The sequence below is a fragment of the Cryptomeria japonica genome, unplaced genomic scaffold, assembly GCF_030272615.1.
Source record: "Cryptomeria japonica unplaced genomic scaffold, Sugi_1.0 HiC_scaffold_177, whole genome shotgun sequence".
NCBI classification, from domain to species: domain Eukaryota; kingdom Viridiplantae; phylum Streptophyta; class Pinopsida; order Cupressales; family Cupressaceae; genus Cryptomeria; species Cryptomeria japonica.
Genome location: NW_026728999.1, coordinates 122,501 through 137,500, shown reverse-complemented (window position 1 = coordinate 137,500; position 15,000 = coordinate 122,501). Strand labels below are relative to the sequence as shown.

Here is a 15,000-nt window from a genome sequence, read left to right as displayed (position 1 = left end):
TGCCGTGAGACTGTGCACCGTGCACGCGACCGAGTAAGGCCACTCAGAGACATCCATTTCCCAGGCATATGCCCCCTACGCACTTTTGGTGGTGCACCCCGCACGAACAATCCCGCCTCGACCAGCCTGAACAATTCCCCTCTCGAAGGAAGGCCTCGGCCTTAATCGTCCACGACAAACAGCTCGACGAGGCATGAAGCACCCACGGGAGCCGGAGCATGACGATGCAGAGTCTCGGTTCACAGGAGCCTGGGAAGAACATCCCGTACGGAACCCTTTACCCGAAAACATCCGAACCGCACATGCTCGCGACAGTCCTGCCGTTAGAGAATGCACCGTGCACGCGACCGAGTAAGGCCACTCAGAGACATCCATTTCCCAGGTATATGCCCCCTACGCACTTTTGGTGGCGCAACTCGCACGAACAGTCCCACCTCGACCCCGTAAACAAGCTTTTTTGCCTCGAAGAGTTCGTCGGAGACGAAGAAGCAACCTTCAGTGCAAACGTAGCACTCTTTTGTGCAACCGCCCAAACAACGCCCCCTCTACCCTCTGTCGAAACACTCGGCATTGCTGCTCCCTAAGGTGAGCTTCTCCTCATAGGCAATTCCGCTCTTATCCGGTCACGTTTGTGTGCCCGAATTTCGCAAGGCAACCTCCATGGGACATGGAAAAGACTCGAGAAGAGAGCTCGCTCACGGGAGAGAGAAGCCAAGGAGACCACGAGAGTGCTGAGAGTGGGACAGCGCTGAATAGGCGGGAGAAGCCTGCGCGTATAAACGGAGATATATATCCAATTGCAACGAAGGAACGTGCCAAAGATCGAGAACAATGGCAGAAATGCTAGTAACGTGCACTTCGGGACCAACGCATCACCGGAAGACAACCGCCAAACATCGAAAGAGTCGCGATGCTCCGCAACCTACGTGCAAAGCGGTCGCACACCGGGTAAGGGAGTGAGAGCCCCAAACATAGCTGGGCGAGGCGCTCACTCCGCTCTTTAATATCTCGTTAATACCGCCAAGGAAATGGCACAAGCACACACACACAAGCATCCTCGGAAGAGGACAGTTCGAGTGACAGGTCAAATCCAAGAGTTCCGAAGACTACCTCCAGGAACAATCGGGAACAAGACCGATTACAAGTCGTCGAGTCTGTTACTGGGCGAACACGAGATGCGCACAGGAAATCGATCAGCCCTCACAATGGCCCAAGGCCAGAGATCGGACTGCTACGATTTACCCCAACAATCATCGTGCCACTCTTCGCAGAGAGGTGATAGACGCCAACGAGCCCGCGCATAGCAATCGAGGTGTAAAAAGGGCGTTGAAGGCAGGAAGCCTGGACGAAAGAGGCTACGAGGTCACCTCGAAGCGGTCTAAGAATCGGGCGCACTTGGGGCGACTACCAGTGCCAACCCCTTATCCCGCGGTGCGTCCGACACACAGAAATTTCCAAGGCGGCCAAGGAGCCTCCCCGCATAGCAATCGGGGTGTGAGGTTACGGATGCAGCATTGATAGCAATCGAGGTGTGAGGTGAAGGATGCAGAAGTGAGAGCCGAGGGATGTAGCAGAGATAGCAATCGGGGTGTGTGATGCAGAAGAGATAGCAATCGAGGTGTGCGGTGGGAAGGGCCCAGCAGCCAGAATGCATGAAGCGACGGATGAAGCAGTGATGACAACCGGGCTGTGAGGAGAGGAGGGATGCAGCCAAGAAAGCAATCAGGGCTCGAGGCAAGGGATGCATCAAGGATAGCAATCATGTTGTGAGGCGAGATTCCAAAGGCTAAACGTGAGAGGCTGCAGGGTCGACTCAGAGAGGTCTATGCATGTGAGAGGCTGAAAGCAAGGTCGACTCGGAGCGGTCTATGCATCGGGCGCGCTTGGGGCGACTACCAGTGCCAACCCCTTATCCCGCGACGCGTCCGACAAAGAGAACGTTCCAAGGCGGCAGAGGAGGTTACCAGCCGAAGGATGCAGTAGCAATAACAGGTATAGTTCCGCGGCGGCCGAGAAGACTCACCGCATAGGAATCGGGATGCGAGGCGAGGGATGCGGCGGGAAGGCCCCGACGGCTAAACGGAAGAGGCTGCAGGGCCGCCTCGGAATGGTCCAAGCATCGGATGCGATTGGGACGACTACCAGTGCCAACCCCTTATCCCGCGATGCGTCCGATACACAGATAGTTCCAAGGCGGCCGAGGAGCCTCACCGCATATCAATCGGGGTGCGAGGCGAGGGATGGGGCGGGAAGGCCCCAACGGCTAGACGGAAGAGGCTTCAGGGCCACCTCGGAATGGTCCAAGCATCGGACGCGCTTGGGGCGACTGCCAGTGCCAACCCCTTATCCCGCGATGCGTCCGATACACAGATGGTTCCAAGGCGGCCGAGGAGCCTCACCGCATAGCAATCGGGGGTGCGAGGCGAGGGATGGGGCGGGAAGGCCCCAACGGCTAGACGGAAGAGGCTTCAGGGCCGCCTAGGAATGGTCCAAGCATCGGACACGCTTGGGGCGACTACCAGTGACAGCCCCCTATCCCGCGATGCGTCCGATACGAAGATGGTTCCAAGGCGGCCGAGGAGCCTCACCGCATAGCAATCGGGGTGCGAGGTGGGGGATGCGGCGAGATGGCCCCAACGGCTAGACGGAAGAGGCCACAGGGCCGCGTCGGAATAGTCCAAGCATCGGACGCGCTTGGGGCGACTACCAGTGACAACCCCTTATCCCGCGATGCGTCCGATACGAAGATAGTTCCAAGGCGGCCGAGGAGCCTCACCGCATAGCAATCGGGGTGCGAGGTGGGGGATGCGGCGAGATGGCCCCAACGGCTAGACGGAAGAGGCTGCAGGGCCGCCTCGGAATAGTCCAAGCATCGGACGCGCTTGGGGCCACTACCAGTGACAACCCCTTATCCCGCAATGCGTCCGATACGAAGATAGTTCCAAGGCGGCCGAAGAGCCTCACCGCATAGCAATCGGGGTGCGAGGTGGGGGATGCGGCGAGATGGCCCCAACGGCTAGACGGAAGAGGCCACAGGGCCGCCTCGGAATAGTCCAAGCATCGGACGCGCTTGGGGCGACTACCAGTGACAACCCCTTATCCCGCGATGCGTCCGATACGAAGATAGTTCCCAGGCGGCCGAGGAGCCTCACCGCATAGCAATCGGGGTGCGAGGCGAGGGATGCGGCGAGATGGCCCCAAAGGCTAGACGGAAGAGGCTGCAGGGCTGCCTCGGAATAGTCCAAGCATCGGACGCGCTTGGGGCGACTACCACTGCCAACCCCTTATCCCGCGATGCGTCCGATACACAGATAGTTCCGAGGCGGCCGAGGAGGTGGGGGATGCAGCGAGATGGCCCCAACGGCTAGACGGAAGAGGCTGCAGGGCCGCCTCGGAATAGTCCAAGCATCGGACGCGCTTGGGGCGACTACCAGTGACAACCCCTTATCCCGCGATGCGTCCGATACACAGATAGTTCCGAGGCGGCCAAGGAGCCTCACCGCATAGCAATCGTGGTGCGAGGTGGGGGATGCGGCGAGATGGCCCCAACGGCTAGACGGAAGAGGCTGCAGGGCCGCCTCGGAATGGTCCAAGCATCGGATGCGCTTGGGGCGACTACCACTGCCAACCCCTTATCCCGCGATGCGTCCGATACACAGATAGTTCCAAGGCGGCCGAGGAGCCTCACAGCATAGCAATCGGGGTGCGAGGCGAGGGATGCGGCGAGAAAGCCCCAACGGCTAGAGGGAAGAGGCTTCAGGTCCGCCTCGGAATGGTCCAAGCATCGGACGCGCTTGGGGCGACTACCAGTGACAACCCCTTATCCCGCGACGCGTCCGATACACAGATAGTTCCAAGGCGGCCGAGGAGCCTCACCGCATAGCAATCGGGGTGCGAGGCGAGGGATGCGGCGAGAAGGACCCAACGGCTACACGGAAGAGGCTTCGGGGCCGCCTCGGAATGGTCCAAGCATCGGACGCGCTTGGGGCGACTACCAGTGACAACCCCTTATCCCGCGACGCGTCCGATACACAGATAGTTCCAAGGCGGCCGAGGAGCCTCACCGCATAGCAATCGGGGTGCGAGGCGAGGGATGCGGCGAGAAGGACCCAACGGCTACACGGAAGAGGCTTCGGGGCCGCCTCGGAATGGTCCAAGCATCGGACGCGCTTGGGGCGACTACCAGTGACAACCCCTTATCCCGCGACGCGTCCGATACACAGATAGTTCCAAGGCGGCCGAGGAGCCTCACCGCATAGCAATCGGGGTGCGAGGCGAGGGATGCGGCGAGAAGGACCCAACGGCTAGACGGAAGAGGCTTCGGGTCCGCCTCGGAATGGTCCAAGCATCGGACGCGCTTGGGGCGACTACCAGTGACAACCCCTTATCCCGCGACGCGTCCGATACACAGATAGTTCCAAGGCGGCCGAGGAGCCTCACCGCATAGCAATCGGGGTGCGAGGCGAGGGATGCGGCGAGAAGGACCCAACGGCTAGACGGAAGAGGCTTCGGGTCCGCCTCGGAATGGTCCAAGCATCGGACGCGCTTGGGGCGACTACCAGTGACAACCCCTTATCCCGCGACGCGTCCGATACACAGATAGTTCCAAGGCGGCCGAGGAGCCTCACCGCATAGCAATCGGGGTGCGAGGCGAGGGATGCGGCGAGAAGGACCCAACGGCTAGACGGAAGAGGCTTCGGGTCCGCCTCGGAATGGTCCAAGCATCGGACGCGCTTGGGGCGACTACCAGTGACAACCCCTTATCCCGCGACGCGTCCGATACACAGATAGTTCCGAGGCGGCCGAGGAGCCTCACCGCATAGCAATCGGGGTGCGAGGCGAAGGATGCGGCGAGAAGGACCCAACGGCTAGACGGAAGAGGCTTCGGGTCCGCCTCGGAATGGTCTAAGCATCGGACGCGCTTGGGGCGACTACCAGTGACAACCCCTTATCCCGCGACGCGTCCGATACACAGATAGTTCCAAGGCGGCCGAGGAGCCTCACCGCATAGCAATCGGGGTGCGAGGCGAGGGATGCGGCGAGAAGGACCCAACGGCTAGACGGAAGAGGCTTCAGGGCCGCCTCGGAATGGTCCAAGCATCGGACGCGCTTGGGGCGACTACCAATGACAACCCCTTATCCCGCGACGCGTCCGATACACAGATAGTTCCGAGGCGGCCGAGGAGCCTCACCGCATAGCAATCGGGGTGCGAGGCGAGGGATGCGGCGAGAAGGACCCAACGGCTAGACGGAAGAGGCTTCAGGGCCGCCTCGGAATGGTCCAAGCATCGGACGCGCTTGGGGCGACTACCAGTGACAACCCCTTATCCCGCGACGCGTCCGATACACAGATAGTTCCGAGGCGGCCGAGGAGCCTCACCGCATAGCAATCGGGGTGCGAGGCGAGGGATGCGGCGAGAAGGACCCAACGGCTAGACGGAAGAGGCTTCAGGGCCGCCTCGGAATGGTCCAAGCATCGGACGCGCTTGGGGCGACTACCGTTGCCAACCCCTTATCCCGCGATGCGTCTGATACACAGATAGTTCCGAGGCGGCCGAGGAGCCTCACCGCATAGCAATCGGGTTGCGAGGCAGATTATTGGGAAGGGAACCCCCTGGGATGCGGCTCAAGCAGTGCCCAAAGGGACTGGAATGCGGAATCACATCGAGAGACCCAAATGCTATACGAGGGCTCAAATCGAATTATCGATTTGGCCACGACATGGACGCATCGGAACGACTACCTTTGCCGAACCACTCGCAATTGCATCCATACCGAAACCAATAGACATTTCCGTTAGAGCCCTCGCATAGCATTCGGGAATCTCGCATGCCCCTCTAAATCGACCAATGCTGGCGCTCAATGAAAATCCGAGCGCTACCACCGTTCGAGCGCCAGCATTGGTCGAGTTAGAGGGGCACGGGGGAGAATGCTCCAGTCAACACCTCCCCTATATAAGTTATTTGTCCGATTCTCGCACAACCGTAGTCTGCCTCGTCGAATCAAACAACGGTCCCAGATTCCGACTTCCGTTCCGTAGAGACCCAAAAGCTAGATGGAGGCTCGCAAGAAAGAGAGTCGGCGCATAGCAATCGGGTTTCTCGAACGTTTAGGGACCGAGCTCACTTGCGGATAGGGCAAAATCCGCCAAGCAACCCAAAAGCTAGACGGGGGCTCGAATCGAATCGCCTAGGCGGCCACAACAACGACGTGTTGGATCGACTACCAGTGCCAAACCATTCAGCAAGACTAGTCTGTGTCGAGGCCGGATAGAGATTCTCAGAGAGCGCCCGCATAGCATTTAGGAGACCTGCCGCGTCCCTCACACTCGACAAATGGTGGTGCACGTTTATAAATCCGAGCGATCCCAACCCTTTCAAGCACCAACATCGGTCGAGATAGAGGGGCACGGAGGGGGCTGCGTGAGACAACACAGTCCCCTATATAAGTTATTTGTCCGATTCTCACACATCCGAAGAATGGTCATCAAATCGGACAACAGCCCAAACTTCCGACTTCCGTCCCAGAAAGCCCAAGAGCTATCTAAAACGTTCATGGCCGGAACTCGATCGCGGCTATACCAGTCCGCCAAGCAACCCAAAAGCTAGACTGGAGCTCTAGTCGAATCACCTCTGTGGCCATTGCAAGGACGTGTTGGAGCGACTACCATTGCCGAACCATTCCGCAGGTCGAGTCCATACCAAGGCCGCATAGAGATTCACGATGAGCTCCTGCATAGCAATCAGGAGACTTGCCGTGTCCATCACAATCGATAAATCCTGGTGCAAGATTTTTGCATCCGAGCGCTCCAACCAGTCGAGCACCAGCATCAATCGACATAAACGGGCACGGGGGGAGGATGCTCGAGAACACTACCTCCCCTATATAAGTTATTTGTCCGATTCTCAAGCAGCCGAAGTCTGGTCATCGAATCGGGTCAAAGACCACAACTTCCGACTTTACCCACAATGCAAGTCATCGAATCGAACATCGGCCCCCGAGTCGGACTCCATGCGTATGTCAGGTCATCGGACCCAAATTCCGCCTTCCTGCGCATGGCGGGCCATCAATATCAACTCGGTCATCGGACCCAAACTCCGCCTTTTTGCGTATGGCACGCCTTCAAATCGGTCATCGGACCCAAATTCCGCCTTCCTGTGCATGGCGGGCCATCAACATCAACTCGGTCATCGGACCCAAATTCCGCCTTTCTGCGCATGGCACGCCATCAACTCGGTCATCGGACCCAAATTCCGCCTTCCTGCGCATGGCAGGTCATCGGACACAAATTCAGACCTCGCCAATATGCCTACGTATCGAATCGGTCATCGGACCCAACTTCCGACTTCATCCATACTGTAGGGTCTTTGAGGTTGGCGCGGTGCGCTCAACCCAGGGAGTCGACCCATCGAAGCATACACCTCCCCTATATAAGCTATTTGTCCGATTCCCACACCTGTGTAGTTTGCACCTCTGACCAGGACATCGACCCCAACTTCCGAACTCGACTGCAACGACGGCACCAGCGCCTTGGTGCGCACCTTGCGACGCACAGTCCCAACATTCGCCTTCCTGCACATGGCAGGTCATCGGACCCAAATTCCGACCTCGCGAGTATGCCTACATATCGAATCGGTCATCGGACCCAACTTCCGACTTCATCCATACCGTAGGGTCTTTGAGGTTGGCGCGGTGCGCTCAACCCGGGGAGTCGACCCAACGAAGCATACACCTCCCCTATATAAGCTATTTGTCCGATTCCCACACCTGTGTAGTTTGCACCTCCGATCAAGACATCGACCCCAACTTCCGAACTCGCCTCCAACGACCGAACCAGCGCCTTGGTGCGCACCTTGCAACGCACAGTGCCAACATTCGCCTTCCTGCACGTGGCAGGTCATCGGACCCAAATTCCGACCTCGCGAGTATGCCTACATATCGAATCGGTCATCGGACCCAACTTCCGACTTCATCCATACCGTAGGGTCTTTGAGGTTGGCGCGGTGCGCTCAACCCGGGGAGTCGACCCAACGAAGCATACACCTCCCCTATATAAGCTATTTGTCCGATTCCCACACCTGTGTAGCTTGCACCTCCGATCAGGACATCGACCCCAACTTCCGAACTCGACTAAAAAGACCGCACCAGCGCCTTGGTGTGCACCTTGCAACGCACAGTGTCAACATTCGCCTTCCTGCACATGGCAGGTCATCGGACCCAAATTCCGACCTCATGAGCATACCTACTAATCGAATTGGTCATCGGACCCAACTTCCGACTTCATCCATACCGTAGGGTCTTTGAGGTTGGCGCGGTGCGCTCAACCTGGGGAGTCGACCCATCGAAGCATACACCTCCCCTATATAAGCTATTTGTCCGATTCCGACACCTGTGTAGTTTGCACCTCCGCTCAGGACATCGACCCCAACTTCCGAACTCGCCTGCAACGACCGAACCAGCGCCTTGGTGCGCACCAAAAGTGCGCACTTTTGGAGGGCACTTTTGTGCGCTCCAAAGGTGCGCACTTTTGGAGGGCACTTTTCTGCGCTCCAAAGGTGCGCACTTTTGGAGGGCACTTTTTGGAGGGCACTTTTCTGCGCTCCAAAGGTGCGCACTTTTGGAGGGCACTTTTTGGAGGGCACTTTTCTGCGCTCCAAAGGTGCGCACTTTTGGAGGGCACTTTTTGGAGGGCACTTTTCTGCGCTCCAAAGGTGCGCACTTTTGGAGGGCACTTTTTGGAGGGCACTTTTCTGCGCTCCAAAGGTGCGCACTTTTGGAGGGCACTTTTTGGAGGGCACTTTTCTGCGCTCCAAAGGTGCGCACTTTTGGAGGGCACTTTTCTGCGCTCCAAAGGTGCGCACTTTTGGAGGGCACTTTTTGGAGGGCACTTTTCTGCGCTCCAAAGGTGCGCACTTTTGGAGGGCACTTTTTGGAGGGCACTTTTCTGCGCTCCAAAGGTGCGCACTTTTGGAGGGCACTTTTTGGAGGGCACTTTTCTGCGCTCCAAAGGTGCGCACTTTTGGAGGGCACTTTTGTGCACTCCAAAGGTGCGCACTTTTGGAGGGCACTTTTCCTGTGCTCCAAAGGTGCACACCTAGGTGAGCACCTTCGACCACACCTTGTAGCACACCAAACTCTGACTTTCGACTTCATCCGCAATGCAGGGTCTTTGAGGTTGGCGCAATGCGCACAACCAGGGGAGTCGACCCATCAAACCCAACACCTCCCCTATATAAGCTATTTGTCTGATTCTCATACATGCGTAGCCTGCAGGAGCAATTAGGACATCGACCCCAACTTTCGGCTTCTAAACGAAAACAAGGTCTTTGAGGTTGGTGTAATGCGAACAACTAGGGGAGTCAACCCATCAAACCCAACACCTCCCCTATATAAGCTATTTGTCTGATTCTCATACATGTGTAGTCTACAGGAGCAATTAGGACATCGACCCCAACTTTTGACTTCTTAACGAAAACAAGGTCTTTGAGGTTGACGTAATGCGCACAACCAGGGGAGTCGACCCATCAAACCCAACACCTCCCCTATATAAGCTATTTGTCCGATTCTCATACATGTGTAGCCTGCAGGAGCCATTAGGACATTGACCCCAACTTTTGACTTCTTAACGAAAACAAGGTCTTTGAGGTTGGCGTAATGCGCACAACCAAGGGAGTTGACCCATCAAACCCAACACCTCCCCTATATAAGCTATTTGTCTGATTCTCATACATGTGTAGCCTGCAACAACGATTAGGACATCCACCCCAACTTCTGAATTCGTCTGCGTTGACCGCACCAAAGGTGCACGCCTTGGTGCTCACCAAAATCCGACTTCCGACTTCTTCTGCTATGCGGGGTCTTTGAGGTTGGCGCAGTGCGCACAACCAGGGGAGTCAACCCACCGAATGCAACACCTCCCCTATATAAGCTATTTGTCTGATTCTCATACATGCGTAGACTGCAGCAATGATTAGGACATCCACCCCAACTTTTGACTTCTTAAACAAGACAGGGTCTTTGAAGTTGGTGCAGTGCACACAACCAGGGGAGTCGACCCATCAAACGCAACACCTCCCCTATATAAAGCTATTTGTCCGATTCTCATACGTGTAGTCTGCAGCAGCGATTAGGACATCGACCCCAACTTCCGAATTCGTTTGCATTGACCGCACCAAAGGTGCACGCCTTGGTGTGCACCCTGGAGTGCACTTTGGTGCTCACCTCGGTGCACACTTTGGTGTGCACCTCGGTGTGCACCAAAGGTGCGCACCTTGGAGCGCACCAAAGGTGTACACTTTGGAGCGCACCACATAGGGTCTTTGAGAGGTTGGCGCAGTGCGCACACCAAGGTGGGTGTTGAGGTGCGTGCCGAGGTGGGTGGGTGCTAGGGTGCGCTCCATGGTGGGTGCCAGGGTGGGTGCGTGCTAGGGTGGATTCCAAAGAGGGTCATAGGGTGGGTGCCAAGGTGGGTTGGTGATATAGTGGGTTCAAAGGTGGGTACTAGGGTGGGTTCCAAGGTGGGTCACAAGTTGGGTGCCAGGATGCGTGGGTGTTAGGTTGGGTGCCAAGGTGGGCTCCTGCGTGGGTGGGTGCTAGGGTGGGTTTCAAGGTGGACGCGAGGGCGGGTGCCAAGGTGGGTAACAAGTTGGGTGTTAGGATGGGTGAGTGCTAGAGTGGGTGCCAAGGTGGGTGGGTGCTAAGGTGGATGCCAAGGTGGTTCACAGGGTGGGTGGGTTCTAGGGTGAGTTCCAAGGTGGGTCACAGGTTCAGTGCTAGGGTGGGTGTCAAGGCGGGTGTCGAGGTGCCTGGGTGCTAGGGTGTGGATGCCAATGTGGGTCATAGGGTGGGTACTAGGGTGGGCTGCAATGTGGGTGCCAAGGTGGGTAACATGCTCGGTGGGTTCTAAATTGGGTGCCAGGGTGGGTGTGCACCCACCTTGCCCGAGGTGGGTGCCAAGGTGCCAGTGTGGGTGGGTGCTAAGGTGGATGCCAAGGTGGGTGAGAAGGTGGGTGATAGGTTGAGTGGTAGGATGGGTGGGTGCCAAGATGGGTCACAGGGTGGGTGCAAGGGTGGGTAGGTGCTAGGGTTGGTGTCAGGGTGGGTGGGTGCTAGGTTGGGTTCCAAGGTGGGTGCGAGGGTGAGTGTCAAGGTGGGTCACAGGTTAGGTGCTAGGATGGGTGAGTGCTAGGGTGCAAAGGTGCCAGGGTGGGTGCTAGGATGGGTCGATGCTAGGGTGAGTGGCAAGGTGGGTCCACAAGTGTCAAGGTGGGTGCCGAGGTGGGTGCCAAGTCGGCGACTGCTATGGTGGATGCCAAGGTGGGTCACGGGGTGGGTGCCAAGTTGCTAGGTTGGGTTCCAAGGTGGGTGCCAACGTGGGTGCTAGGGTGCGTGGGTTAAAGGGTGTGTCACAACGTGGGTGCCAGGATGGGTGCGCACCCACACTGGCCAAGACGGGTGCGGGTGCAAGGTTGGGTTCCAAGCCCGGTCACAGGCTGGGTGCTAGGATGGGTGGGTGCCAAGGTGGGCACCAGGGTGGGTGCACCCACCCTGGCCAAGGTGGGTCACGGGGTGGGTCCTAGGGTGGGTAACGGGGTGGGTACTAAGGTGCGTGCCAAGGTGGGTCATAGGGTGGGTGCCAAGGTGGGCACCAGGGTGGGTGTGCACCAACCCTAGCCAGGGTAGGTCACGGGGTGGTTGTCGGGGTGGGCGTCAAGGAGCCAAGGTGGGTGGCAAGTAGCCAAGTTGCGTGCCAAGGTGGGTGTCGGGGTGGGTGCCAAGGATCCAAGGTGGGTGCCAAGGAACCAAGGTGGGTGTCTGGGTGGGTGCCGAGGTGGGAGCCAGGGTGGGTCCCAAGGTGAGTGCAAAGGTGGGTGCCAGGGTCAAGGTGAGTGCCAATGTGGGTTCCAAGGTGCCAGGGTCAGGGTGAGTGCCAATGTGGGTTCAAAGGTGCTAAGTTGGGTGCGAGGTTGGGTGCGAGGGTGGGTGGGTGCCAAGGTGTGCTAGGTGGAAGCCCGGGTGGGTCGGCATCCCATGGGTGTCGAGTTGGGTGCCTGATGGGTGCTTCTTGTCAAGTTTTAGTCGTCGGGACTCATTTCGAGCCTTAGAGGTCGTTTCTTGTCCGGTTGCCCTGTCTTCGACCTGGGAACCCAATTTTGGTCCTCGGGTCCCATTTTTTTTTGTCTCGCATCCCACTTTTGGCCTGTGGCCTTTTCGGGGTCGATTCTCGTTTTGGGCATCAGAGCATGTTTCTTCTCCTAAAACCCAATATTTGTTTATTAAGTCTCGGAACACATTTTTGTTCTCGTGGACCCATCATGGGTCTTGGAACGCATTTGTGGTCCTTGGGTCCCATTTTGCATCCCGAAACTTGTGTTTTGGTGCTTGATCCCTATTTTGGGTGCCCACCTTGCACCAAGTGCGCACCCGGGGCAAACCGAGCGCCTTGGTGCACCAGGGCAAGATCGAGCGTGCACCCGAGGCGCCCCGAACATGCACCAAGGTGCACTCGGCCCACATGTGAGCGCAGGTCGTTGCGCCCGAGGTGGTGTGTGGGCACCGCGTTGCAGACGGGACACTGCACGCACACGACGCCCCCTCCAGGTGCACGCACGTAGGCCGGGCCGGGTGCACACCCGACGCCCTAGCAAGGTGCGCGCACCCGGGCAGGGCTCACACTTGGCGAACGGGGCGCACTTCGCGAGGGAGGGTGTGCACCTCGACGGGGGTGGGTGGCCGGGGTGGATTCGCACGTGGGTCGCGGTTTGCTAAGTACACACTGCGACAAGCTCATAACGGGTGCGATCATACCAGCGTTAGTGCACCGGATCCCATCAGAACTCCGCAGTTAAGCGCGCTTGGGCCGGAGTAGTACTGGGATGGGTGACCTCCCGGGAAGTCCCGGTGTTGCACCCTTTTTTAGTTTTTCGCCGGGCGTCGCAATGCTATTTGAATAAACCTTTTGCCCGTTTGCGTTCTCGTCGGGGCCGGGCCGGGCCGGGGTGCGCTGCCCGCACTACCGCGCGCGCGGGGGCGACACCGAGCGCGCACCCGAGGCGCCCCGAGCACACAGGCCACGGTGCAACCCGGGCGTTGTGCGCGCACCCCGGTGCGCCCGAGGTGCTGCGCGCGCACCCAGGTGAAATCGGTGTGCACCTCGGCCAGTGCGCGCTCGGTCGAGTCGCGCACGTTGGCCAAGGTGCACGGTGATGTTTCTTACTCTAAGGTTCCGCACCAGACGCCCGGGACAGGTGAGCGAAGCTGGGCGGGGCCGGGTGCGCGGCCGGGGCAGGTGCACGCAGCTGGAGAGAGCTTTGGAGCACACTTCGGAGCGCACCAATGATGCGCTCCATTCAAAAGTTTCCTGAAAAGGCAAAAAAAGTTGAGATTATAGAATTTCCCACTTGAGAGATTGTAAAAAAAAAAAATTTAAAATGAAGGAAACGCGGGTGCCAAGGTGTGCGCAGCCCAGCCAAGGTGTGCGCACCAAGGCGCCCACCCTGGCGAAGGTGCACGCAAGGTGCGCACCCGAGGCAAACCGGACAATTAACCCAACTTTCGACTTCGCGCGCACCTTGGAGCGCACTTCGGAGCGCTCCTTGGTGCGCACCAATCTTGGGCACCTCGGAGTGCACCATGGCGCCCACCAAGGTGCGCACCCGGGGCAAACCGAGCTCCGACTTCGTGCGCACCTTGGAGCGCACGAAAGGTGCGCACCATGGCGCCCACCAAGGTGCGCAGCCCAGCCAAGGCGTGCGCATCAAGGTGCGCACCCTGGCGAAGGTGCGCACCCGGGGCAAACCGAGCTCCGACTTCGTGCGCACCTTGGAGCGCACAAAAGGTGCGCAACCCAGCCAAGGTGTGCGCACCCCGGTCAAACCGAGCTCCGAATCGTGCGCACCAGAGGTGCACGCCATCGTGCGCACCTTGGAGCACACTTCGGAGCCCTCCTTGGTGCGCGCCGATGTTGCGCACCTCGGAGCGCACCCGGGGAAAACAATGCAATTAACCCGACTTTCGACTTCGTGGGCACCTCGGAGCGCTCTCGGGTTCGCACCTCGGAGCACACCGAGGTGCGCACCTTTGATGCGCTGCCTTCACCAATTTCCAGAAAAGGCAAGAAAACATTGAGAAGGTGTGCGCACCGAGGTGCCCACCCTGGCGAAGGTGCACGCGAGGTGCGCACCCGGGGCAAACCGGGCTCCGACTTCGTGCACGCCGCACCTTGGAGCACACTTCGGAGCGCTCCTTGGTGCGCACCAGGGCGCGCAACCCAGCCGAGGTGCCCACCCCGGCGAAGGTGCACGCGAGGTGCGCACCCGGGGCAAACCGGGCTCCGACTTCGTGCACGCCATGGTGCCCACCGCGGCGAAGGTGCACGCGAGGTGCGCACCCGGGGCAAACCGGGCTCCGACTTCGTGCACGCCGCACCTTGGAGCACACTTCGGAGCGCTCCTTGGTGCGCACCATGGTGCCCACCAGGGCGCGCAACCCCGCCGAAGGTGCACGCGAGGTGCGCACCCGGGGCAAACCGGGCTCCGACTTCGTGCACGCCGCACCTTGGAGCACACTTCGGAGCGCTCCTTGGTGCGCACCATGGTGCCCACCAGGGCGCGCAACCCCGCCGAAGGTGCACGCGAGGTGCGCACCCGGGGCAAACCGGGCTCCGACTTCGTGCACGCCATGGTGCGCACCGCGGCGAAGGTGCGCACCCGGGGCAAACCGGGCTCCGACTTCGTGCACGCCGCACCTTGGAGCACACTTCGGAGCGCTCCTTGGTGCGCACCAGGGCGCGCAACCCAGCCGAGGTGCCCACCCCGGCGAAGGTGCACGCGAGGTGCGTACCCGGGGCAAACCGGGCTCCGACTTCGTGCACGCCGCACCTTGGAGCACACTTCGGAGCGCTCCTTGGTGCGCACCATGGTGCCCACCAGGCCGCGCAACCCAGCCAAGGTGTGCGCACCAAGGTGCACGCGAGGTGCGCACCCGGGGCAAACCGGGGTC

The 15,000-nt window shown here is 59.2% G+C and overlaps 1 non-coding gene across 1 annotated transcript; it reads left to right on the top strand.

Annotated features, from left to right (window-relative positions):
- The first annotated feature begins 12,793 nt into the window (after positions 1-12,793).
- On the top strand, positions 12,794-12,912 carry LOC131867674 (5S ribosomal RNA). The gene has a single exon (XR_009366225.1). It is a non-coding gene; the product is annotated as a 5S ribosomal RNA (ribosomal RNA).
- The last annotated feature ends 2,088 nt before the right edge of the window (positions 12,913-15,000 follow it).